General features: G+C 40.2%; 1 protein-coding gene across 2 annotated transcripts in view; it reads left to right on the forward strand.

Annotated features, from left to right (window-relative positions):
- The window catches only part of LOC115053884 (glucocorticoid receptor), a 61,357-nt gene that overhangs the window by 12,250 nt on the left and 21,417 nt on the right, over nt 1-27,690 (forward strand). The window lies entirely within an intron of this gene.

Here is a 27,690-nt window from a genome sequence, read left to right on the forward strand (position 1 = left end):
ATGTTTTTCTCCTTTTTCTTCAACTATTAGAACAGCCTGAATTTGTCATCACAGGGAGTTTATATATTTAACTACAAGGCCTTGCCAAGACGATTTCTGCACATCCACTGAGCTGCATGTTCAAAGTTTAACACTGTCTGTGACTGACATCCAGGCTGCATTTCAGTTTTTCCAAAGTCAACACTGGGAAGGACTCGAGATGCTGCGGTTTGCAGTGAAAGCGCTGTCATGTTTTCCCCTGAGCTTTCACTGAATCGTGCTCCTCTGGTGAATGCACATCAGTGTCCATTTCATCCTGCAGTTGAATGGCATAGAAAGAAACCACAATTAAAATACTATAATCAGGTCACGTGATTTCAAAAACTAGATTAAAAAACTAGATTAAATCCGAGTTTGAATAACTTTGATTGTAGATCTGTCCAGAAATGAAATAAGCGAAGAAAGAAATAATCTCAGACAGTGGGCACTGCAGAAGTGTGAGCCTCGTGTTTGTGATGGGAAAAATAAACTATGTGCCAAGATGGCTGGAGTTATGCCGGTCCTGTCTGCTTTGATATCAGTGCTGGGCTGGGCATAGACTGTGCCTTAAATGCAGAGAGACGAAGCAAGCAGCTGGTTGACAGGCTAATGTTTGACTGTGTTTATTACTGACCGCTGTCTGTGTAGGACATGAGGGCTGAGTTTCAGGGATGACTCTGTGCTAGATCTATGTCTTGACCCCTTTCCTCTCTGCTTCTGTTTTTATTCATCCCTCATGTACTTTCTCTCACCTTTACTCTTTCTTTGAGTTGTTTCATACACTGTTGCAATAAGTACCAAAGGACTTTCTTTTCACTTTCTGCAACCTTTCCCTTTTGGGTGGGAATACTGACCCACCTCTCAGCCACCATTCTGTCATTCTTTAAAATAGAAGCCCCTCTGTGTCTGAGGCGTGTCTATTTTTGGCGCAGCTAGTGCTAAGGCCAGACTGCTATTTTAAAAGAAGCTCTAGCTCGGGATGATAATGTGTTGCTGTGACGTTTAGCGTGCCAATTTCTGTCCTGCCAAAACAATGGTGGAAATAGACCTGTGTGGTCCACGAAGAAGTGTGCAAGCAATGATATATTTATTGTTTTTTTATTTTGGATGCAGTTTTGGAAAGATTTCCAATGTGGGGGTAATGAGGCCAATGGCTTTTGAAGCTCGTATCTCATAAGTTGTTGCTTGGTCTGGGGTCACCCCTGCTTTTCATCACAGTCTAGCCGAGGTCAGAGCTGGTTCTTCTCACTAAAATGTAAGATAACAGCATTATAGACTTAGTGAAGCTTTGAAATGATCCATGTTTCAGCTTTAGAGCCCTGGAGAGATGTGAGGTTTGATTCAGGTTTTGGCCTCAGCATCAGGATAAATTGTAAATGGCAGTGTGGTTTATGACAGAGAACCTGTAATAACAAATGACTTGCATGTCAGTTTTGCCTGTAGCTGAATCAGAACAGTACTGATAAACTGTAAAATATTATAGTTGCTAATTGCTTTCAGGATTTATTTTCTTGATGATTATTTTTAATATTTTACAAAGTGAACACTCTGTAAAAATTATTGCAGAGTGAAATGTTGATGGATAATTGTCCTGTAACAAACCCTATGGTAGGACTCCTAATCTATATCAAAATTTAGCTCAATATTGTATAATTCCAATCGATATTGACATTATAAAAGTCACGGAAAGACTTTTAAGAATGCCCACAACAGATGTCTGCACTTTCAAACTTCTGAAAAGTCTGTTTGTCAAGACTGTGAAACCTTCTCCTATTAAACTGTACGGGCTAAAATGGTACTGGCAGAACAGTGGTCACCTTTTATTTATATTCAGCCTTCACATGCAAACAAGAAATACGACATTGCTGTAAAATAAACAAAAACCTCAGCACTGTCAATATTAATATTAAAATATTAATTAAACTAACTTTAAACTACAAAGTAATGATGTTATTCTTGTGTAAATAGATTGTGACAAAAGTGGTTCAGCAATAATAAAGAATGTGAAAAGTCCTCAGAGCAGCTACAGAATGGAGAAAGAGTGAGCGAGAATAAAAACGTGTGGGGATGTGGTGACACAACAACACTGACTTCATGATGCACCAATGCCTATTGTGTTCTTTCTTTTTGCTCGACTTGAATGCAATGAACTGATGGCAGTGCCCTGTGATGAATGTCAGTGGCAGTGACAGACGCTATAAATAATATTCCTCGAAATATAGGAAATGTTTAAAAAAACTCATCACTCTTTAAGTAACATCGTCTATGGAATTATTGTCCAACCCTGCACTACGCTTCTGCTTTGGCTCTAAGTTGTAAATTTTTAAATTAGGGCTCTTTGTGCAGTCGCATGCCTCCCACCTTCAACACTCCTACCCCCTTTAAATAACATCCATTCAGTTCTGAAACACAGAATGATTAACAAACGTGTTGCACTGTGTGGCCAACACACACCCACACATCTTACCATCTTCCTTTTCCTCTCTTCTTTCATATCTCTGCTTTAGACCCTTTCTAAAGGTCTCTTTTTCCATTTCAGGTATCTTGCTCGCTCTCTCTGTCTCGCTCTTTCTCTCTGTCCTTCTGCCCAGTATTCACGTAATTACAGACCACAGTAGAGAATATCACCCAATTCCTCAATAGATCACCTGTCTTTAGTAAGCTGTATGTTTGATGCACATTAAGAGGCGGTGAGAGCTGCAGCATTATTTTATTACTCCATGTCTGCCAAACATACTCAACAGTTACACTAATTGGCAGCAATAAGTCATCAACTTGACATTTACTACAGAACTTCGGTACGGACAATTTACCATCCCCGCCCTTTTTGCTTTAATCGCATAATCAGATTCAATGAGAAGAAGAGAGGGTCTATGGGGAAAAAAATGTGTTTGGTTTCTTGTTGATGTTTTCAATTTACTTTGCATATAGAGTGAATAAATATGGGCACAATTCTGACAGTTCTGACAAACACACTCTGATGATGAAGGACAGGCTGCTCCAGAAATGGCTGAAATGGAAATAAATACATCTCGAGCTGCTTCGAAGTGGCCCTCTTCCGCTCTAACAGGATGAAACGCTCATCACCTAGGTTAACACTCTTGCTAAATCAGGCACTAGCTCAGTCTCCATGTTGAACATTTGCTTCAGTTTTGCAGGCACAGATATTTCAAGAATTTCAGCATGACGTGAGAGCAGAGCATCAGATCGTTCTTTTCTTTTTCTGTCATTTGCTGCCTGTCTCTTCAGAGATGTTGCTTTTGACTGCGACCTTTGTCCTTCGTTGTGAAAGCCTGGCACATTCTAGGTGTCCTGCAGCCGTAATCTCTCTGGTTTCCTGAATAACCCGTAGCTGGATTTCCTTCTAATGCTATAGTGGAAAACAAACAGTGTTATGGCTAGTCCCATAATCATTTAGAGTGAAAGCTGTGCATTTTGTTTGATGTGATGCTGTTTGACTCACATTTTCATCCCCGAGCAGCGATTTAGCAGATGCTTTATTTGCGTAAACCAGGCTATTTTGACAGCTGGCAGCTGTGGCCACTGTCTGCTCGGATTGCCCTGCAGAAATAGCTTCCACAGTGTTAACAAGAGTGTGGCCTTTCTTGAACTTAAATTCTCAGAAGGCATCTTGCAGTTGCGCTCTGCATGTCAATATGTGCTGCTGTAGTGTGATTCTGAACAAGCATGTTTGTTTACAGTGGGACGTGAGCTTTAGCGTAGAGGTCAGTCATAATTGTGCTTGCGGAAAGTAGTAATAGACAGCAACAAGTGGGACAGCTATGTTCAGAAATGGGAGCACATTGAGATAAAGGTATGTGAAATCTGCGACTATTCACCTCTCGAATGTGCCACATATTTACAGAAAGCTCCTGTCACTGTGGCCTACTTGTTTCAGGAAACTGGAACAAAAAAAACCCTTCCTTACGCACTGATTGGCTGGATCTGTTTCTTAAGGATTTCTTCATAGGCAATTTGCATCTCTTCCATATCTGGTTTTTCATGCCATTTTGTTCATGCTTGGGTGACTGCCATCTGTATTATATAATCTTTCAAGCTGCATTCAGACTGGAACGACACTGTGGTCTACTGTTGGCCTGTCAGGCATACCTTTAATGCACAGCACAAAGCCATGAATTAGCTGTTTGTGTTCACGGTGGCCCCTTTTAACACAAACTGGCTGCATCTCAAAGAAACTTGCAGTTGGAATATTCTTGTATGCATCCATCACATGCCATTAATCTTTTTTACCCCCCAAATTTGTAATCAGTAATGAGTTCTTATCCTATTTGCAGGGGTTCTTCAGTATAAGGGTGCTGACTGCAGGACAACAGGGAAGTATAGCTAGGGTTGTGGTCATTCACATCAAGCATGCCCAGATGAAAACTGATACACACTTAAATATTATCTGGGTCATTCTATATTTAGACAAAACCTTGTCCTAGCTGCAATTCACAATTTGTCTTCATGTTTTCTTTATTTGTCTTGAACAAGACAGTTCTACTATATTCGCTTTGATTCATTCCATCTCCTAAGCATGTTGGGTAGTTCAGGCCTCCATGTCGTACATTAATTCCTGATGACTGGACGCCCCAGAGTATTAAATGAATTTATATAATAACCATACATACAATTAACCTACAAACATAATTTAGTTTAATTAAATGGATTATCTTATCCGTTCAAACACGTACATTCTTTTGAACAATTCTTTACAGTTTACAGAATTACTAACTTAGCCATTTGTTTCCCATTTGAAGCATGCCGTTTTCATTTCCTCTCTAATGTGGCTTGAAAAACAGAACAGTTGCAGTATGGTCAGCTGCCCAGAGCCCCACCATGGTAAATTAAACAATGTTAGGGGGACTTAATTTGATGAAAACTGAAGCAGTGCTTTGGAATTGTGTAATATCATAGCATGAATTATCCCATTAGAATATGACAGTTGAGCTGTGTTATGGACACTTTTTTATTTTAATAAAATAATAATAATAATAATAATAATAATTTTTACATGAACTCAAGACAAAAATGAGCCATAAACATGTCTTCATTTGAATTATATGTTGTATATGTGCAGTTTCAACCAACAAGACCAACAGTCTCAACAGAACAATCGATGTCTCGGGTTATGCCACCAGACTTTTAGGTTGCTGTAGTTTTCTACTGTTTAGTTGTGGTTTTTGAATCGGGGCTGAGTATCAGAAGAGCTACGCAGAGAGCTGCCACTGCCACTTGAATGATAGAAAAATCTTTTTTTTTTTTTTTTCCGTTAAGGTATTTTTCACGTTGCTTAGAAGCAGACACTGTGCTGTCTGCTTCTCTGTTGAGGAACATTCCTCCTTGTTCCTTTTGTGACTGTTAGACAAGGAAAAGAAGGAGGAGTCCGACAGACTACTGTAAATGGGCCATAGTCCAATTCAGCCAGTCTCGCTTTACATCTGTCTTTGTCACTTTCTCTTACGCTCTTTCTTCAGCCTCTCCCATTCTCTCTCGTGTCGGCATCCTCTCTGGTTTTACTCACTACCCACAAAACACTAACTGGTTATTTTTTTTATTTTATTTGTTCTCATCTTGTCATTTTAGTGTGCATGCTGCTCTCTGAGACTGCAGCACCTTTTTTTTTTTTTTTTCTCCTCCTTCTTTCAGACTTTGTTTTCTCTGTTCTCTCAGTAGCTGAATGTTGGCCAAAACCAGTCAGTGCAAGGCTCAGCTTTGTTTGTGTACTGTGCTTTCATGTTGTGTGAGAGAGCGCTCTAACATTGTTATTGTTCTGAAGCCGTGAACCAGGCCTGCTCTTGCTGAAATTCCCGACAAGCTTCCTATTTGACACATTTAGGTCACCTATTTATTCTCACATCGCTCATATGTAGAGGAGATATGGTGCACAAGTCTCGGGTTAAAAAAAAAAAAGAGGGGGGCAAATGGAAGGCTCCAGTTTTCCAGCAGGATCAGTGCATGCTGAAAGTATTGATTGATGACATTTGAACACGGTGAAGTTGGATGAAATAACTGCGTGTTGGGAAAGACTGTGCAAAAATTTTCTTCTCTCTTTCAATTTTATTTCTACTTTTTTTATTGGAATTTGATTACAAAATGACAATCACAATTTGAACTTAAACATTCCACAAATTACACGTTAAAATAGCTTTTTTTGTGTGTGGGTGTTCAATAATAGGAGGCAAACACTAATCCTCCCATTTAGGAAGTTTTTTTTATCAGAAATTATTGAGATCGCAGCTAATTGGCAGCGTTGGTGTGATATAAATTTGCAGTTCAAAGTTTTACTGCACCTGTAAAACATAAATCATATCACTCAGACTTCATGTGTGTGGCACTTACAAGTTTTTGACTGCTTTGTGTCTTGCATGATCAAACGCCTCACATGCTAAGCTGCTATGTGCTCACCTCTGCCTTGAGAGCCTGAGGCCTTTTCATAATGTCTGCTGTTCTCCACATTTCCCTCCTTACTGGGATATAAACCTTTTCTGCATTAATTACAGCTGGCACTCTTTATTTTTTCTCTCTCACTGCTCTGCTCTTTGCTCTGCTCTCTTTTCTGTGTATCTCTCAGCGCCGTTTCATCATTCTTTCCTCTCCCTCCTCCTCCCTTTTCCACTGAAATGGCAAATGGTGTTTGCCAGAATTCATTAGCCTTTGGTCGAGTCCATTCTGATTGATTTTAGCTGGTAACATCTTATTACTGAGTAAAATGTTTTTGTTACATTCTGGGGAAAAAACAACAACAATAACAACGAAAAAACAAGTTGTCATTTGAAGGCTGCTATTTTATGCAACAGCTGAAGGCCATTTTTATTTGATAGGAACTAAATTGGATTTATGATGGCAGACCATTAAATGTACATTCGCATAGTGGTCCTATTCTACATAATGCAAGCTTAACCTGGCAGTATTTGTAGGTAACACTTATGCATTACATCTTAGAGCAAGATGCTAAATCTTTGTCTGCTTGCCTATTCCCTTCTGATATATGAGACATCACATAGTTGGATAAAAGCCTGAAATATGGTGTCGAAGCTGATTTCAGTGACTGGGCACAAGCTGGTGGGCAGGCGTCGCCCAAACAGGAAAGATTTACCTTACTCACAGACCTGTGGACGTCTGAAGGCTGACGCTGCTGTGAAAAAATAAACACTGTGAGGGAAGCAGCTTCTCTCCGCTTAGTCATGCTAGTCTGTCAGTGCCTTCGCTCTACCGCTGAACTCTATGGTCAGTGTTTTTCCTTTTTGTTTTTTCACCTTTATGCTGAAGTCACCATCAAGTCAATAAAAAATAAGAAAGGATCGGTGTCCGAGTGAAATGTTGTGAAGTTTACATTATGAAGGATTACAGTGATGTCTGCAGAGGGAGGCGCTTCTGTTGCCATGCTTGTTCTTTCGTCGTTACCATTGCAGAAATCAATCTTACTGCTCAGTATTTTCATGTAAGAAACATATAAGAGTTTCTTGGATAATGGAACAGTTTACATTAAACTTGAACTTTATCTGCTTTTTCAGACTTGAACGCAACGATTTACCAGGGCGAGCATCAAATAGAAATGCTCTTCTTTTATTTCTGTGCTCATCTTGTATGGAAATAAAAGATGAGTAATAGCGTACGATGTCTAATATTCTCTCTGAGATCACTGTATATAGACTCATTTTAACGAGATGGGTAAGGTCTTTGTTGTGATGGCAATTTCTCTCACAGCAGTTGCTTCGTGCAGCAGATAGTCCACACACCCTATTCCACTATCTATGGTGTTCATGTGTTATCGCTTATGCTTGCAAATTTTCTATATTTGTAGTTAACAAAGGGGAAAAAAAGTTGCCTATTGAGGACATCAGGGAATCCAATAGATAAGAGACACTTTCGTTTCCAGATGCCTCCTGCTGGTGAACAAAGGGCAGCTTGTTGAACACTCATTCATCTTCAACCGCTTTATCCGTTTCTGGGGGTGCTGGAGCCAATCCCAGCTAACTGTGGGCGAGGGCGGGGTTCACCCTGGACAGGTCGTCAGTCCATCGCAGGGCCAACACACAGAGACAGACAGAGACCAACAACCACTCACACTCAGACCCACAGACAATTTAGAGTCACCAGTTAACCCAAACATGACGTCATGGGGAGAACATGCAAACTCTTCCATGCTGCTGCTTGTTGAACAACTGAACTTAATTTTAAAGGATAATCGCTCATCTGAGCTTTGGATTCTCCTCCAAGACCCAGAACATGCAACCCAAACCTGATGTGTTTAAGGACCTCAGCACTAACCCATGTTGTTTCTGCATCTTTTGATTGCTGGACCCAAGCTGTAATTTGTAATGTGGAAAATTAACTTTTAATGTTCTCATTAAGTCTTGGAAGTGTTAAGAAATCAACTCGGCTTTGATTTCTTTTTTGAGGAAGAACATTTTTGGCAGATGAGTCTGCCAAGATGCCTCTTATCTGTAGTTGGCAAGATATGAGAAGAAGTAACTGGCAGCTGCTAATGTTCGATTACTGTAAAAAGAAACAGACACTTATTTCACAGTGGCAGATGATATCCACTAACCTTCACACATACAGTGAAACAGTCAAAAGGCTTTATTTAACCAAACCTTCTACAGATTTCATCATCAGAGATAAAATGTCAATCACAGAATATTGTTTCTTTTAATATAACTAAGTTTAATATCCATTAACTCAATGAAATTACGCATTTAACCCTCACAGACCGTACAGGTCAAATTTGACCCATTTTGACATTTCACAGCAGGAAAAATACCCTAAAAATCAGATCGGATGGATTTTAGCTCCACCCATTGTGTGTCAAATCAAGGAAATGGTGGCTTTAGGGAATGTTGAAACTTTGAAATGCTACAGGCCATGTCGAAATTGACCCACTCTTCACCCAAGAGGTTTGTAATATGTCCGGTTTGTAAGAGTGAAAGAGTTCCTCTGAGAGTAGGCTCAACTCTGACATGGCATTATGTCATATCACTGGATCTTCTACTGCAGCTGAATGTGGCTGTGCTGTAATAATTGCTTTTTAATATCCTTGGAGCTGTGATGGACAGTGTTGATAGTGCAGAAAAATGATATAAGAGAAATTCTTCATAAACTGCACTTTTTCTTTGCTGTTCATACCAATGCCAGTAAGTGGATCTTTATTAATCAGTAATCATACTGCCATGACTCAGACTGATAAAGATGTGTAGATCAAATGCAAAAAAAAAAAAACAAAAACCAAAACAGAACAGGAAATTTGCATTTCACCAGTTTGAGCCTGACAAATCCACATTATCAAAATTGACTCTGAACCCCTCATGTTATCTTGAGTAGATAAACCTGATCTAGACTTCTTGTGTAAATGGATGAAGAAATGTTTTTTTAAACTAGTGTGTGCCTACTTTGTGATACTTTGTGACCTATTTCAATTGTATTATCATCCCAGAAAAACAAACACCGAAAAGGCAGCCTGACACAACCTCCGCCAGAGCACACAAAGTTCATTTGACATCAAAAAAACTAAAAAAGAAGAAAGCTCATAACTTCACCACCTGTTATCCGTTGTACAGTCAAATGGAAATAAATAAATTAATGAAAAATAAAAGCCAACAACAAAACACTAACACAGCTCTTGTCAGTTTTCCAAACCTTTCTCAGAGGCAGTAGGAGTGGGTGGTTTGTCCTTAAAAGATCTTTTCTTGGCTGCTCTGATCCCAGAAAAGTTAAAGTGGATGAACAGTGCTCTCTGCTCGTTGGGGTACCTGGGGAGGAGAAGCATTGAAAGCTATGAGTAGTGTGTTTGTGTGTTCATGTGTTGAATTTGTACAATCGAACACACCTCTGAGGCACTCCTTTGTGGAGTTCATGCTTTGTTGTGGTCGTTCCATTAATGTTGAGCCATGGTGAAAAATGCTACTTTTACCACTAATGGTTTTGTTTACCTACATTTCATTAATGCTGCAGATTCTTTCTTTTTCCCCCCCAGCTGTTGGGCCAGCAGTAGGATATTTGCAGGCGTTAAGTGTTGATCATATGTGGCTTGTACTTCCTTTTTACATCATCTTTTAGAGTTTACAAACAAATTTAAATCTTTTAGGCTTAATTTATGTTTAGATTTAGTCTGTCTAATAATAATGGTCATTCCAAACGCTCCTGTCACAAATGACCAGCCTTTGGAAGTCTAATATTATATCAATTGTGTTTATTCTGCTCAAACAAATGTGCTCTATTTTGAGTGCTGTTGGCAGAGCCCCAGGCAATTTCCCCCCTACATGCTGTGAACTTGTTGGTGCTGCTCTCTGTGGTTGTTTGGATTACAATAATAGTAGCAGTTCTTTATATCAGTCAATAAGTTCACAGCAAACATATGGAGGATCCAAACATCCCTAAAGCCAAATCAAATCATGATAATCGTTATTTATTATATGTTGTTAGATTTATTTATTTTCAGAAAAGAGTTCAGAGATCCCTCCATACTTGAGAAACTCCTTTCCTGTTTGACATGAGGGGTTAACGTCACTGCGCTGTGAGAAGACTTGCAGTGAAGGGGTGAATCCCTCTCACTCTTCAGCAATATTTGAGATTAAATAACAAGCAGATCGAGATGAGTAGAAACTGAATCGGAATCAGTTAAATTGAATTTCTGAGTGGTCAACTTGCTGTCAAATCCAGAATCCACCAAACAAACTTCCTGTCACAGCTTTTGGCAGGGGCTTCTTTTGAGATATCCAATTGGGTTTCTTTTTCTTCTCTGGTTTCCTTTTCATCACTTATTTGCTGTCTTTGAAACATTGTGTCTTGTTTGGGAAATCAAAGTTATGAAATCTGGGAAAAATGTGTGCAATCGGGTGTTTATCGCTTTATTTATCTCCTCTTATCTTAGAACGTGTTTTCCTTTTAGTCTCTCTTCACTCCTTCCCTCTCATCTCTTCTCTTCCCACTTCATTTGTTCTCCTCCACTTTTGTGGAAATGCTTGGATCACATATTTTACCTGTTATCATTTCAGCCCTGGGAGAAATGGATAAGAGGCTTTATGAAGGGACATTTAGTGTACTTGTCTGGGTTAATAATTTTCCTCTTTCATCATATTCCTGCTTGTATGCATGTGCAGTTGTGTGTGTGTGTGTGTGTGTGTCTGTGTGTGAAAAAAAGAGAAGCAGGCACCAAAACCAGGGCAGCCAAATAAAAGTATCGGTGTACCCTTGTGGACTTTGCCTATCTGTTTAATTTCACCAACAAACATGGCAGATGAGTGACGTTGTACCACTCAGGGCTGCTGGCAGCCAGGATCAGACTCAGAATACACAAAACTAAAGTTATTTCACAATTTAGGTTGTTTTGTTTTGGTATTTTTGTGTGCGTTTTTGCTCTGAAGTCACATTTCGTAGAGCACCATCGAATCACTTTAATGTAGGTCAAGAAAGCATGACTTGCTGCTTGCTTCGTCTTCTTCACAGGCACTTTGACAGCTGTTCAAAACAAACATTGCTTCAGTTTTCTAATAACTGATAAATATTTAACCAAGCTCGGTTGTAATGTGCCAGACTGCAGTGTTTGCTGTATACCTCAGGCTGAGGTGGAATCAGATCAGATCAGATACACGCTCATTTGTATCCCTTTTTTTGGCCATGACCAGTTCTATCCTAAACCCAACCTCTTCTTTTTTACCTCCTTGACCTGACTTTATCACTTTTGAACCACACTTCAACCTGTCATTAGTTTGTCAGTCATTTCTTACACGACACCTTCCTACAGGCTGCATGAGTTGTGCAGTGTTGTCTAGTTTGGACTGTTTTCTCTTACTGTTTGTATGCTGAGCCACTTTATGGCCTTAATTTTGTGCCTCATTAGTGAGCATGAGGTGGGACTTTGGGAGCACAGAAAAATAATTTTTGCAAACACACCAATTATATTTTGCGGACAACACATTTTCGAGCAATGAATAACTTAACCTGAGAAAACAACCATGTATTCTTTACTCGATTCATATATTTTCCGTTTGTTTTAATCAGTCACACAAATCTAATATTTCTCACTCAGCATCAGTCTGTCGTTTCCTCACAGATCAGTGTCTCCTCTACACGTTCAACATCTCTGCTCTGTGCACCACATAGTCACAAAGTGATTATGTGTATAACACGGGGAAAATACATTAATCGAGCACAGAATACATTGTCGTTTGCTCAGGTTAAGTTATTCATTATTCACTGCTCAAGAATGTTTTGTCCGCAAAATATAATTGGTGATTATGCAGAAATCAAACAGTCCCACTGTGTGCTCAGTCTGACGATGATTAGTCATTAATCACGAAGACAGAGTTTCCTGGAGAAGGTAAACATGACAATGATTGTGTCACTTTCGGGATTTGATTATGAAAAATGTTTATGCATCCTTTCAGCTGTATCATTGGAAAAAAAAAAATACGATTAAAGATTTCATTGTTGTTTACTAATAGACTACTTATTCTATGGGGTTTACTGTCAGCTGAATCTGTTTCTTGGTTTCCATGTTGGCAAAGGAATATTACTGATGCCTTCTCTGCACCACTGCAGTGGTCTAATTACATGTAAGTAAAATAAGTGATGCCTATGGACTTTGAGGTCTTGTTCCGTGGTCAAAGATGTTTACAAAACAAATCGGACAGGAAAAGGTAGGAACCACAGAACTAAACACCACTTCTGTAGCTCCACCTCAGTGGAAACACTGAGTCAGCAGGCAGCCGGATGGATAAGTAGTGTTCTTCCTTCACCTATGTGCATGTTTGAGAAAGCAGTTGTGTAAGCCCAAAAGCTGCCAAAGTTAGGATTTTACGCTCAACTGACAATTTTTTCATTCCGATTTTATTTATATCTCACACGTCTTACAAATACAAAATTTACAGAAAGTAAAAGCATAAAAGCACAAGAAAATACACACAAGCAAACATACGAATTGAGGAAAATAAACGGGTAGAATTAAAAAAAAAAAAAAAAAAAAACATCTTTGCACACACATTAATACTGAAACACACTTTTTAGTTTTTAGTCTTCCCCAAGCTAACTGCCCAAGGCACTGGAAGAAAGAAATGTTTGAAGTTCTCTTTAAACAGAAAATAAACCTCTCCGTGACCTAAGGTCAGCCGGAAGTTTATTCCAGAGAGCAGCACCATCAGGACTAAAAGGACCCTCACCCGAGGTAGTTTTGGCTGTAGTTACTTCCAAAAGGCCCACACCTGATGATCTGAAGGATCGAAGTGGGCTGAAGCAAGTGAGGAGGTCAGAAAAAGATTAAGGCGTGTTTTCAATAAAATTCTCTGCTGAACACAGAGCCGACGGACGGTTTTCAGTAGTCTGGGTCAAGACTCTGGTAGCAGCATTTTGGAGAAGTTGGAGTTTATTTATTGAAATGTATTCATTTATTTAATTTTATTTTATTTTTGTATTACAGTGGTCTACTGAAGATGAATTCCTGCACCAGTTTTTCTGAATCAAATTAAGACCTCAGGAAAGACCCCAAAAACTCTGGTTTGAATCAACAGTGACATCAGATTTATCACCTGCTCACTGTGCTAAAGTGGGCCTACTATCAGAACTTCAGCTTTGTCTTATTGCAAAAAGGTTTTAGGACATCTGATGGCTACTTTCATCAATACATATTAAAGGTCATGTACAGGACTGACATGACCTTGGAGGTCATGATGGAGGAAATAGAGACATAAAGCTCATTGTCATCGGCATACGAGTCATAACAAATATTGTGTAACTTTATGATGGAACTGAGAGGGAGCCTGTAAAATGGCCCAATTGCTCAAGTGCAGATCCTTATTGTGTGTGTGTATGTATGTATGTATATGTATATATACGTATATATATATATATATATATATATATATATATATATATATATATATATATATATATACACTCACTGGCCACTTTATTAGGTACACCATGCTAGTAACGGGTTGGACCCCCTTTTGCCTTCAGAACTGCCTCAATTCTTCGTGGCATAGATTCAACAAGGTGCTGGAAGCATTCCTCAGAGAGTTTGGTCCATATTGAAATGATGGCATCACACAGTTGCCGCAGATTTGTCGGCTGCACATCCATGATGCGAATCTCCCGTTCCACCACATCCCAAAGATGCTCTATTGGATTGAGATCTAGTGACTGTGGAGGCCATTTGAGTACAGTGAACTCATTGTCATGTTCAAGAAACCAGTCTGAGATGATTCCAGCTTTATGACATGGCACATTATCCTGCTGAAAGTAGCCATCAGAAGTTGGGTACATTGTGGTCATAAAGGGATGGACATGGTCAGCAACAATACTCAGGTAGGCTGTGGTGTTGCAACGATGCTCAATTGGTGCCAAGAAAATATTCCCCACACCATTACACCACCACCACCAGCCTGAACCGTTGATACAAGGCAGGATGGATCCATGCTTTCATGTTGTTGACGCCAAATTCTGACCCTACCATCCGAATGTCGCAGCAGAAATCGAGACTCATCAGACCAGGCAACGTTTTTCCAATCTTCTATTGTCCAATTTCCATGAGCTTGTGCAAACTGTAGCCTCAGTTTCCTGTTCTTAGCTGAAAGGAGTGGCACCCGGTGTGGTCTTCTGCTGCTGTAGCCCATCTGCCTCAAAGTTCGACGTACTGTGCGTTCAGAGATGCTCTTCTGCCTACCTTGGTTGTAACGGGTGGTTATTTGAGTCACTGTTGCCTTTCTATCAGCTCGAACCAGTCTGGCCATTCTCCTCTGACCTCTGGCATCAACAAGGCATTTCTGCCCACAGAACTGCCGCTCACTGGATATTTTTTCTTTTTCGGACCATTCTCTGTAAACCCTAGAGATGGTTGTGCGTGAAAATTCCAGTAGATCAGCAGTTTCTGAAATACTCAGACCAGCCCTTCTGGCACCAACAACCATGCCATGTTCAGTCACTCAAATCACCTTTCTTCCCCATACTGATGCTCGGTTTGAACTGCAGGAGATTGTCTTGACCATATCTACATGCCTAAATGCACTGAGTTGCCGCCATGTGATTGGCAGTTTAGAAATTAAGTGTTAACAAGCAGTTGGACAGGTGTACCTAATAAAGTGGCCGGTGAGTGTATATATGTATATATATGTATATGTATATATATATATATATGTATATGTATATATATATGTATACGTATGTGTGTGTATATATATATATATATATATATATATATATATATATATATATATATAATTATCTTTAGTTGTCATTTATCCTTTTTGAGATGTGTTGTTGTCACTTCCCCCCTTCCCCCTTTATTTTCTCAATTATAGCAGGAAATCGTACTCATGGATTTCATACTAGATTTGAAGTCTTTGTTTTCACCATTTTCGTTCATGCTTTCTACAGGATCTTTTTATCATCCTCACTGGGTCTCATTTTCTCCAAGCAGCTTGTGGTTTTCTTTTGATCTCTTTGTTTTTCACTGGAACAATGCTGCTCATGATCTCACTTAGAGCAGAATTTCATCTTCTCACATGATGACCACCATGACATGGTGGGTAGATAATATTTTCTGTATTCATGAATGAACATATCAGAAGTGTTATCATTAATAAACAGCTTTTTAATCATTCTGACTTCGATGTCATGTCTGAGTTCACAGCTTGTATTGAAAAATATGCAGAAATGATCTGTGATGTCAGGAACCGTAATTGTTATGTTGATGCTTTTGGAGAGAATCAAATCAAGTATGTGTCCTTTTTCATATGTTGGCCCCATTACATGCTGTAGGAATTCAAATATTTTAAATAAGTTAACCAATACATTTGCAGGCTTCACCAGAAATGACAATATTTGATGGAAATTCTTAACCATAGTTCTGCAAAAAAAAATTTCAGCTTAGGACGGTGGTACACTGCGTGCAATAGTGTTAGACAGCAACAGCAGCTTTAACATCCACGGATAAACATTCAAAAATTGAAAATTCACCAAGCAGGACAGTTTGAGATATGTCCTTCTTGTAAAGAATTGCACTTTCACCACCTTTTTATAAGACTTCTTGTGCGGTGTGAGAAATTAAAGTTGGTAGGTTCAGTTTCAGTGACCACTTTGTCAGTTGTATCAAGCCATGTTTCAGTCAGAAAAATTCTTTCAAGTTGGTCCGAACCGAGTGAAGAGAACAAGAAGGGTTTTGCTGACTGAGGATCTGACATCAAGTGCCATCTTGTGTGAAGTGGTGGTAGATTATAGTACACACGTCTTATTTTTTAATTCCATTTTCTGCACGACAGCTAGTGCTGTTTTCTACTCACTTACTGCTGGTCATGAATTGTATCAATCCAGGTCAGGGAGACAAAGTAGTCCACACAACCTTAGGTGTAGTGGCCGGGGGTTGCCGACAGGGGGAGGACCATGGCAGAGATCTCAGACATTGGTGAGATTAACAGGTTCATAGTCAGACCGATGTCTCATCATGGGCACCGAGTTCACCAGCCCTGAGGCGACCCAGCAACCCAGCTGAAGGAGGATGATCAAATCTGACAGTAACGATGGGCTGTATAGGGGAAGTGACAGTTGTACTAATCCTGGCAAGGTTACAAAGAGGATTAAGAGCAGGAGGGGCAGTGGGGGACAGTAGGCGGAGCTAGCACTGTAAAACAAAACGCAGGGCTGTGTGCGTGACTCAGGTTAAACAGTCAGCCACACGGGAAGTAGTGAACGGTGTTGTATGTTTGCTGTTAGCATGCAGCGGCCCAGCCTGCTTGGGTGTAGTCAGTCGGTTCAGTAAAAAGAGGGCCAGTTCCCAAATACTGCCGATTAAAAACTGAAGTTTCTTAAAAGGCCTGAGATGTCAAAATCCTTGTTGACAAGCTGCAGTCAATCCCATGGTGGCCATGTTTCCAGAAGAAGTATCACAGTGTTAATGTGATGGATTTCAGGGAAATCTCACACTCGTGTTGACAAAATTTTTAAACTCAATGAGATGTGGCGTCTTTTGCTTTTACATTCATGAACATTTAAGTTAGTAGTAAGTTGAACGTTTTGGTAATCCAAATAGGATGAGGCAAAATGTTAGGACAGCAGTGCCGGAATCTGCTCTGAGCTATATTTGGAAACAGCACAGATGCTTGCATGAACTAAGGAGCCAAGTCTGTACTCCATACTGTATGTGAATATGCTGATAATGTACAGTAAGTCAGTGCTGAGGAGTTTGCTGCAGAAACAGATGCATTTCCATGTTGAAATGCAACAACTCTTCAAGGAAGGAAGTCATTTTGTCAATCTGCAGTTGCATATGAAAGCAATCATTGAAAGAGACTTGAAATGCTGCAGACTTTTCACGCTCTGACTGGAACTTCATTTGATAATGTAGCTGAATAGCAGCTGCCTCTGATAAGGGATAAATTGTAGTTTTTTGTTTTTTTTTTCGTTTGTTTTTGTTTATCACCACAATACTAGGAATTAGGGATTGTTTCTATTCTGATTGCTAGATTTACTTACAGTACATATTGCCATTCCAAATGTTGGACACTCAGGAACCCCACTAAAGAATGAACATTTCTCATTTAATCATTGTTTCCTTTGGTTTTTCTCCATCATTTCATGCCCAAATGTCATGTGAGCATAAATCACCTTTGGGCCCTGCTGCAATACATGCTCTGTCATCTCACACAAGGCGGCTTCATAAACTAGCTTGGCATTTTGCATTTTGAAGCAGGATTACAAAACTGATGATTCTTTTGCAGATAATGTTAAATAACCTGTATTGAAAGAATTCTTGACAATATGGACCCTGTCCCTTTAAGAACTATTCTTGATACCCAATCCTGCACAGTACCGTGAGCAACTACAATGAAGTGTCTCCTTAGCACTCATTGCTGTCTCACTCTCTGCCGGCGACCTTCATTTTGCATTTAAAACTTTATTAATCTTTTTGCAGACTGAGATGGTGGACTTATGCAAATTTGAACTCGTCATTATTCAGTCTGGGCAGTCGCCACTCTGTACTGCTGATGCTGTGGAGATCCTATCTGCACTCTCGTCTCTGCCCGCCTTTCTGCCTGTGTGACCTGGTTTCTCACTTCGCTCAGCCCGTTTGGCAGCAGTGACCGCAATAGCGTTGACAGAGGGTTCAGGCTCAGCCAACTTGTCATCTCTAATGGCTCGCTTTTGGGGCTCATTTGCCCTGTTGTAGAATTGCTTAGTCAGTGTTTCGGTGAATGAAAATGAAAAGGCCTGCCCACACATTGACCCCAATTGAAAACCCAGTGATGGAAAAGTGTTTTGAGAGCACACTGAGCACAAAGATACAGCACAGAAAAATAAGATAAATTCAAAGCTGCCATGCTCGGGGTAGAGGTCAGAGCCCGTTCTATTCACCAATTGCTTGTGGGCAGTAATTTAATACCAATTCAATAGTTGCAGTCAATGGTATCTGCTGACTGGATGGAAGCAGCCCGTAGTGGTCGCTGGTTGTAATCTCTTTCTCTGTGTTCTTAAGATGCGTTCACACCTCAAGGAGAAGGAAGGTGCAATTATTGAACTTCTGATTCTTTGTTGTTTGTGTAATGTGGGCTGACACACAACACTTGGTTAACCTCTACCACCCTTTTTTTCTGAGCTGACTTTTAAATCCACTGAATTCAGGCCTAACTGTGGAATGAATGACAGATTTTTTTTCAGCACCACAGTGTAAACCCCCTCTGCCTCTGCACAGGTTTGAGGTGTCGTCTTGTCCTCCAAATTACAATCCAGTCCAGCATCAGTTGGGTGTGCTGGGCCAATGAGTCTGATCCATGGAGGCCTCACCTCGAAATTTAAAGGATCTGCTGCTAACATCATGGTACTAGATACCACAGCACACTTTCAGGGCTCCAGCGGAGTCCAGGCCTCGACGGGTCAGAGCTGTTTTGGCAGCAAAAAGGGGGGATAGGTGGTCATAATGTTATCCCTGATCAGTGCATCTATGCCACTGAAGCACAAACTGGGTTAGAAAGGAAAATGGTCTTTTCTGTAGAGCTCTGTGCTGTAGAATAGAGACAGAAGGACAGAGAGAAACTGGGAGAGGGGAGACTTTCTTGTGGGTAATTTGTGGTGGGCCAAAGCATTAAGGTGCTAAATGAAAGCTAATTACATAAGGGCACCATGGGAAATGGGTGCGGTGTGTCCTCGGGCCCCGGCCATCTATCTGATTTAAGACACACAATGTGGCAGCAGCAAATTGAATCTACAGGGAGCAATTGAAGGTTCCATGCACCCCCACCCCCCCACCCCACACTCACACACACATTCACACTCACACTCACACTCACACTCACACACACACATACAGGCATTGATGCATTGATGACGTTCTTGTGCTGAGGTTAGGCTGTACGACACACGCAAGCTTTATTACAGCATTGTTAGAATCATTCTCCAAGGTTGATCGGGATCCGCACCCATTTAAGCGCTGTCAGGGTTGGTCAGCCCCTTTGCATCTTAGAGATCGCATATTGTTAAAAGAGCACTCTTGTGATGTAATTACATGAACGTAAATTAAAGGGAATTCAGTCCACACTTAACATTTTATGCATCTTTGTATTTAGATGATGAGCTCAACAAACAATAATTGCTATTTGTTGGTAGTTTCTGTTATTTCGTTAATCCCATAATGTAAAATTACATAGAAGACAGATAGATATTAAAGATATTACTTAAATGGTTACAAGTTGAAGTGGGAACTTTATTAAGACTTTGTCTATTTATTTATTTATTTATTTATTTTTATTAGGTTTTTATTTTGGGGGGGGGGGTGTGAAAGAATTTGTTCCCTTAAGGATAAAACCATGTAAACAACAAAACCTTCACATAGCAATAATGTTTTTATGCATCTAAGATTCAAAGAACAGAAAGTCCTCAGTTTAAAGTTTTTCATAAACTTAATGCGTTATATATACTCATTCTGTTCTACGTGTCCTCTAGTCTTAAAGCGATAAACAAGATTTTTTAAAGATTGTGCCATTGCCCTTCATTCTGCTCCCTGTGGTCTTCACCATGTGGCCCAATTTCCTGTAAAGCACCACATTCCAATAGCATAGCTACGCTCCAGGGATTTTACATGTGACCTCATCTGGCCTACACTGTAACCTTCTCAGAGAGGAACAGTAGATGTTTTGTTTCCAATTTAGCTGCTTTCAAGTACCCTCCTCTGTTTCAGGCTCGTTCAAGTTCATCAAAGCTATAGAGAAATGTCTCTCTGTCTGATCTGTTGATACACTTTATAGCTGAGGTTTGTTCTTTCTGTTCTTCTGGCCTGAGCTGCTCTGTCCACTCTTCTAATTGGCCGTCTGCGTAGCTGTCGGATTGCCTGGTAGATCCTGTACGTCTGAAATCAATATCTCTGTGATTACTTTTATTTTAGAAACCTGAGCGAAACAGAGATCTTTATCCTGTCAGACAGATACAATAGCGTGATGTTAAATAATCCTTATCGTTCTCTCTTTCCTGTTAAACACAATAGACTTCATCTGTACCACAATATCCTCTATCTTCTTAAGATCCCCTGACTATTACAGTGTGATTCCAGTGAGAGAAAATGAACAGTGATAGTAAATCATTTTGTGACCCAGAGATGATGAGGTCCGCGACAGTTTCAATGCTTAATGCTTAATTTTCTTATTTCTTATTTGTTTCCAGAAATGAGTATGAATACAACCAAAACTCCTCAGCAACACATAATCTTCATTTATAATTCTCGAGAAAAGGCCGAGCATTGTGTTGCCTATCACATAGCTTTGGTGAGCTGTGTTTCAAAGAAAGCAACTGGGTAACTGATTTATTTCAGAATCTGGATTGAAGGTCTGCTGGTTCAGTGCCAGTTACAGTAGAAATGACTAGTAATGAGATGTCACCATGGCTGGTTTGTTAATGATTCTCCATGAGCATCTGTGCACAGGCGGAGAACGCGACAGATCAGAAAATGTGTGCGACTGTCAACTGTCACTCCATGCATTAGAGGAAGTCAAAACCCCTGGCTTAATTATCAACTACTTTTTTTCCCCTTTTGAGCTTTCAGTTCTTCTCTGCTCTGACTCACCTCATGCACTGACCTGAATGCCCCAGCAGACGATTGCCTGCTCTGCTTGAAAAGGCTCATCATGCCGCAACGGTTTGGAGTAAAAGATTTAATTTATCTGTTTTAAAAGTGACTGTATGCACACTGGGATGAAACTGAAGCGACTTTCTAACATTCAGTTCAATTTCAATGGATTTTTACTGTCAAAACTACCCTGTTGTTTGATGTGAAGTATATTACAAATAATCTCCCGTGTTCTTGTTGGCAGGATGGATTTTTATTTTTAATTTTTCTATTATCTTCCGTCACTATGATTAAGGCCTGAAGATAATTAACCAACTTCAGCTAAAGGACAGAACCCTTATGGGCACAGTTAAATGAAGTCAGTGTGACTCCTGATAGGATGATGGATTTGAACAGTGGTCTCCACTGACCGAGTCATACAATTCAATTAATCATCCATACACTCTGACCTGGCCCTGCGATGGATGGGCGACCTGTCCAGGGTGTACCCTGCCCTCGCTCAATGTGAGCTGGGATTGGCCCCAGCATGCCCACGACCCGGAAACTGATAAGCGGTCGAAGGTTTTAGAATGAATGAACATCCTGGCCTCTTAATTATTTTGCAACTCTCAAGCAACCATTCTTCCGCTTTTTCCTCCTGATAGGCAGGAGTCATAAATCACACCGTGGCAAGGACAACATGAAGAATTTGAACAAACAGACAGTGCTGTAATTTATTTCCCTCCAGCAAGTCTTGTTTCAGTGTCTACATCACAGGAAAAAAAGAAATATAAACAGCATAAATTATGTCATCGGGAAAAGCAAAGAATAGGCTGAAAAGTGAAATAATGATTGAAGTGACAGCAGCGTGTGGGAGATGTCGACACTCGGCGGGGGGTGGGGGGTGGAGTTTAGTTAGAGAAGAGAGTGAAAAAGAGGGAACCATTACACAATCACATGGTGATTTCTGAAACAAGGCTAGCTTTTTAACTATGCTCCTCTCTCCAAAGGCTCCACTCAGTAATTCAAAGACCCAAATCAACACACATGCGCATATGCAACTGTGTGCTATGACACTTATCACAGCAAGTCTATAAAGAAGGGCTGCATGTAACATTTATATTCATTATTAATTAATCTGCTGAAGCTGGATTAACCAATAGGTTGTTTTATTTAAAAAATGTCAGGCAAATCAGGAAAGAGAGGAAATGATAAAGAAGGCCTAAAGTTCTTTTTTTTTTTCTTTCGGTAAACAGAAAACAGGAAATGTAATTATTTCTGAGAATAGTTAGAATCAGAGATGGTTTCATCCCTGAGCTCTACTGTACTGTTTTAAATACACAAACTCTTGGAAGCACCTTTGAGTCATGTCATTGAAATGTGTGGTGAATATGCGCATTGTCATTATGCAGAAAAAAAAAGTTGCCCTTTAAAATCGTCATTGTGAAATGTCACTGTTTTACTGTACTTTTCTCATCCTGCCTTTCCCTACTCTCACTTCCTCTTTCCATCACATCTGGCTCGCTGGCCACCCCCTTTGCTTATTCCCTCTCTTCCTCCTTCCTCTTCCCCTCACTACGCCTCATCTGCCAAGGTTATATAATATTCGTATTACTGCTGCTGAGGCGGACAACACCCCACCCCCACCCTGTGCTCGCCTCTCAGCCAATCGAGTGTCACTACTGGCAGGGAGTATGGAGGAGGTCAGGCGAGTCATGGGATTATCCAACTCACCTACCCAGAGACAAGCGCACACAGCCTATGTGTTTTTTCCCTGTGTATATATATAGACAGGCAGCGGTAACTTTGTCATTGATGTGGTTAAAGCTGAATAATATGTCAAATGTTTTTGTGGACTTTAGGTGCTTACAACAAGCACAAAAATTTATTTTAGTGATGAAAAGTAGTGCAGTTTAGAAGTCCAGCGATCCTCCTTGAATCACTGCTGCCCCGTAAACTGAACTACCATGGCAGGGGATGGTTAGCTGACTCTGGCAGAGAGAGCTGACCATCCAACCACCACAGAGAGAGAGAGAGAGAGAGAGAGACAAAAAATCTAAATATGGAGGTTTGGGCTCTAAAGTCTGCGGCCCTTGATGAGATATTATCTCTGGCTACAAGATAAAAAGCTGTGGAAGTTGACTAGTAGTGTATGAATCCTGCCTCATTCGGCGTGTCCCTGCTGGGGGAGCTAACGCTGGCTAACAGCTGTCTGCAGATATCAGGCTGAGGTCTTGTCAACACAGACAGTGCACATGAATTAGTGAACAGACTGTCAGTTTCTGCCTGGCCTGTGCCAGTTGAAGCATGTACTACTGATACTCATGAGCTCTACGGGATATCACTTTTTTATATGTTGTAACTTTTTTTTTCATATTTGTATGTCATTTATAGTTAAATAGTGTTTAATTATTACTTGTACACCAAAGTTTTGCAGATGTAGGCCTTAAAATGGAAATGTGCCATGTTGAAGTCATTTTACATTCCGTTCTGCAGTGTTTTAACTGGGAAATGTGTTTACAATTTAGCCTTTTATGTGCGCTTTACACAGTTTTGTATCGTAGACAGCAGTTGTTCCCTTGCTGAATGTAGAAGTAAGTCCTCTAACATGAATTTTGCAACGCTGGCATTTACCAGATGTAACTGAATCAAGCACAAATTAATTGAATAGAAATGAAATGGTTCTGGACTGTGAACTAAAATTGAATCAAATTGGATGATCAGTGCCAATAGTCGGCCTGGTCCACTGACGGGCAGTCTGTCAGAACACCCACTCACTGTCAGAGAGTAGACTTTGTCAGAGCATTCTGTAATTTAAAGGAAAAGAACCCCACAGCTGTTATTTTTGTTATCACAAGTGTTATATGGAGATTTAAAATAACTGAAGTAAAGTGTTTTTATTCAGTTAATTAACATTGGAAATATAGAGGTTATTTTCTGATGTATTATTAAAGCGTATCAAAGGCTAATGCTTTAGAAACATACAGTGTTTCACAGATGTGCATTATGATGTGTGCGCCCACGTCAGTCAGCGTCTACATCTGTGTCAGCTGTCAGTGCTGCATTCTCATTCTCGATGTCTCTGTGCTGAAAGAAACCACTTCTCTCCCCCACTGCCCATCTCAGACTTTCTGCTCCCACACATTAGCCTTAAAAAAGCTTTGATCGAGATGGAAAAATGATTCTTGCATTGGTTCCCACTGTAGTCACTGGTATACAAGTCCCCAGTGACGCAGCAGGCCAGCCTAGTTCAGACAGTCCTCTCTGTTTGGAGACTTTGTTGTGGGGTGTCATCAGGGCTGATCTGTCTTTTCCAGTTCATGATGGTATGAAAATGCATAATGCATTTCTGACTTCTGAACTGGGAAAGTTTTGGTTTAATTTAATTTTTAAATAAATTTAAGACAGTTGACATTTTTTATATTCAACTGAAAATCATTGTCTGGAGTACTGGGATTGCTTAGCAATGGAATACAATTTTCAAAACCATTTAAAATTTACAACTGAGCAACTACAGAAGTAAAAATTTAAATACATTATATACTTATTAGAAACACAGAAAACTATTGCTGTAGACAGAACTGTGCATTATTAACTGAGTCCTGCAGGCACACGTTAATGCAAGATTTCATTTCATTTTAGTTTTTATATTCAAATAATGTTTCCAAGGTCATTTGATATTTCTGCACAGCCTCTTAGTGTTGACACGTATTGTTAGCATGTGTTCGCACAGACAAACATGTGTGTAGGTGGAAGTAAAGCAGGGAAGTGCCTGGCAACATGCCCCAGAGTGTTGGCATTGTCTAGCCGGCTCAGATATTTGTTACGTTTGCATTTTTTTTTTTTTTTTAAGACCAGGAATTCAGCTGGGACAACTAATGCTGTGCAAGAATATGTACACACGTGTGGCATAATTGCGTTAACACTCAAGCAGCAAAGGGTAGTGAACCGCAACTCGCTTTGTGTGTGTTTGTGTTTACGCATGTCTACGCATATCTTTTAAACTTCAAAAGTATGGGTGGTTGTGTGTGGTTTGTGTCTGTCCCATTTGTTGCAGTCCAGTCCAACATGGAGGCATTCCTAATGAGGCTTGAATCTGCATTGCATGGCTTAGAGCCACTCTTGTTGGCTGTGCGATAGGAGGAGCATGTGAGTTGGGGGGGGTGGGGATTTATAAACGTTTAATTCAAACACCACCCTGTGGTCATTTTACATTCCCAGCAGAAAATTGGATAGAGTTGTGTAATATGCAACAACATTTTTCTTTTTTAGTAGCTCTCTAATAGTTGTTGGAATGCTTAAAATAATAGCGAAAACATGAAATATTAAATATTTTGGTTGATAAAGTTCTTCAGTGCAGTTCCACTTGAAAAATAAAAACAGTTTTAATCTAAAAAGAATATTTGATTGCAAACGCAAACGCTGGCTTTTTCTTCTCTTGGGTCCCTGGCTTCACTGTATTTTGTTTCTGACGTCTGAGGAAACCTAAGAAAGCATCACCCAATAATTTGTGTTCACAGCATCTTCACTCAAGTCCAATTGTAGCTGCTTCAAGTTGACGAGCAATAAGAGAGCCAAAAAGATGAGGACATAACACTGAACCATTTTTAACATCGTCATAACCAAGGTTAGAGGAGGACAGTCTCTATAAATACACTACTACTATGATCCAAAATGAAGACCAGTACATATCAGAAAGCATGTGCCAAAACCTGCAGAGGGCCAGTGTTGCCATACTGCGGGCAGGTCATGATAAGGTCGGGCTGGATAAGTTAATGCTATTGTGATGCAATGTGTCTGGTGTGTGAGATCCTGCAGTGATACACAATATAATTAACCTGACAGAACGTATTTGTTGCAAAATGGAGTGAAAATGGGTGGACTTTTTTGTTTGCATCTCGGAGTTGGTGTCAAATCTAGCAGATATTTTCCTTGACAGTTCTTAAAGGTGGTAATAAAGAGTTTACTGGTTAGAGGAGTGCACCCATCAACCACTCACAACAGATGCCACGTTCACCCATATACTGATGCAACTGCCGTCAGGGCCTCCAGGATCAGCTCGCATTGCAGAGGAGGAGCCAGGGATCGTACCACCTGATTGTTGTTATGATTAATGGACGACCGGCTCTTTCTCCTGAGCCACAGTTACAGGCTGTGGGTTGGATGATTTTCACAATGAGCCATAGATAGTCATTTAGGTGCTGGTCTTATTATTTTGTAGGTCTGAGGTTGAGCGGTCCTCCATCGCTTGTGTTTGAGGAGACCTTTTGACCTGATGCAAGTATCTAACCTCAATAACCACAGTTATGCAAACCTAATCCTCTTGTAGTTGCACTGTTTTTCCTAAAAAATTATGAACTAACAGTAGTTGATAAAACATTACTTAATTTTGGCTTTTGATTTTTGCGAAAGTGAAGATAGTTCCTTATGTAAGAGTTCTCCTTTTGCTGCAGATAATGTTGTAACTATGAGCACCACGCTCGCCCCTCCAGACTTAAGGAAGGCTTCCTTCCTGCTGTGTCTCCACCATCTGCAAAACAGTGTGATTGATATTTGTTTCCTGGCAAGTGCCAAACCTGTCTGCGTGTGTTAGCAATGATCTTGGCTGGTGCACGATTAAGCTATGGCTAAACTTCGTATATGGACGTCTTCCAAGATTCACCACCTCTTCTCCACTTGGTTGCAGTCCAGTTTACATAAGCAAGTGTTGTCTTTCCAATGACCATGAGCCACCAGCCACTGTGAAGTGAGGCCGTGCTTGTTTGAGTCTACGCCTATCTTGAAAACGTGACCCTGAATCTTTGAAGCTATAGAGAGGAAATGGGTTAAAATACCCTATGGAATATGATTATAATACAAAGTCATTATCAAGCTTAGAAAGCCAACTCTGTTGTATAATACCAGTATACATTCCAACTAGTGTGCTGCTAAAACAAACCAGGGAGTAAAAAAAATGTAAGCCCTTCTAATGCTGTCATGGATTACAAAGGAGCATCAGTCTGGAGTCTATTTGGCCATAACACGCCCCCGTAACCTAACAAACCCTCTGTCAACATGTTGGCTCTTTGACCGCAATACATCTGACAAATTGGTGTTGCTGCCTAGTTAAGCTTCACACTGCAGTTCAGGTGTCTCAGTTACTTTAAGTCTAATTATAGACAGTTGGAGATAATGACAGTTCTGCGTGTGAGTTCGCAAGTTTCTCAAGAGATTTAAACAAGGCTTTAATTTGCATTGTAACATAATTGGAGGCTTGGGGTGAGATTTAGAGATTATTTACTGCGCAGAGAAGCTGCCACCGGTGACAGTGATTCACTGGCCTAGCAGATAGAGCCGAAGTCAGGGTATCACATCTGGGTTAGTCCCTTTTCCATTAGCTTCAGTATCTCAATACAATCTCACAGTCAGCATTTCTTTCACAGATGTGAAAAATAAAGCCCGTTCTTGGGAGGTTGCTTTTCCTAGTTTTTTTGGCATCCACTCTATAAGTTGCCAAAGAAAACTGAAACTTGCATCATTTCAGCAATCACTTTTTAATTACCACTGGCACACAACATTAAACAAACTTCAGAGGTGAAATTACAAATTCATCTTTACACCAAGTTCAATGCAAAATGGTTCATTACTTTTTATATCTGTTGATGGAA

This window comes from Echeneis naucrates, chromosome 14, assembly GCF_900963305.1.
Source record: "Echeneis naucrates chromosome 14, fEcheNa1.1, whole genome shotgun sequence".
NCBI classification, from domain to species: domain Eukaryota; kingdom Metazoa; phylum Chordata; class Actinopteri; order Carangiformes; family Echeneidae; genus Echeneis; species Echeneis naucrates.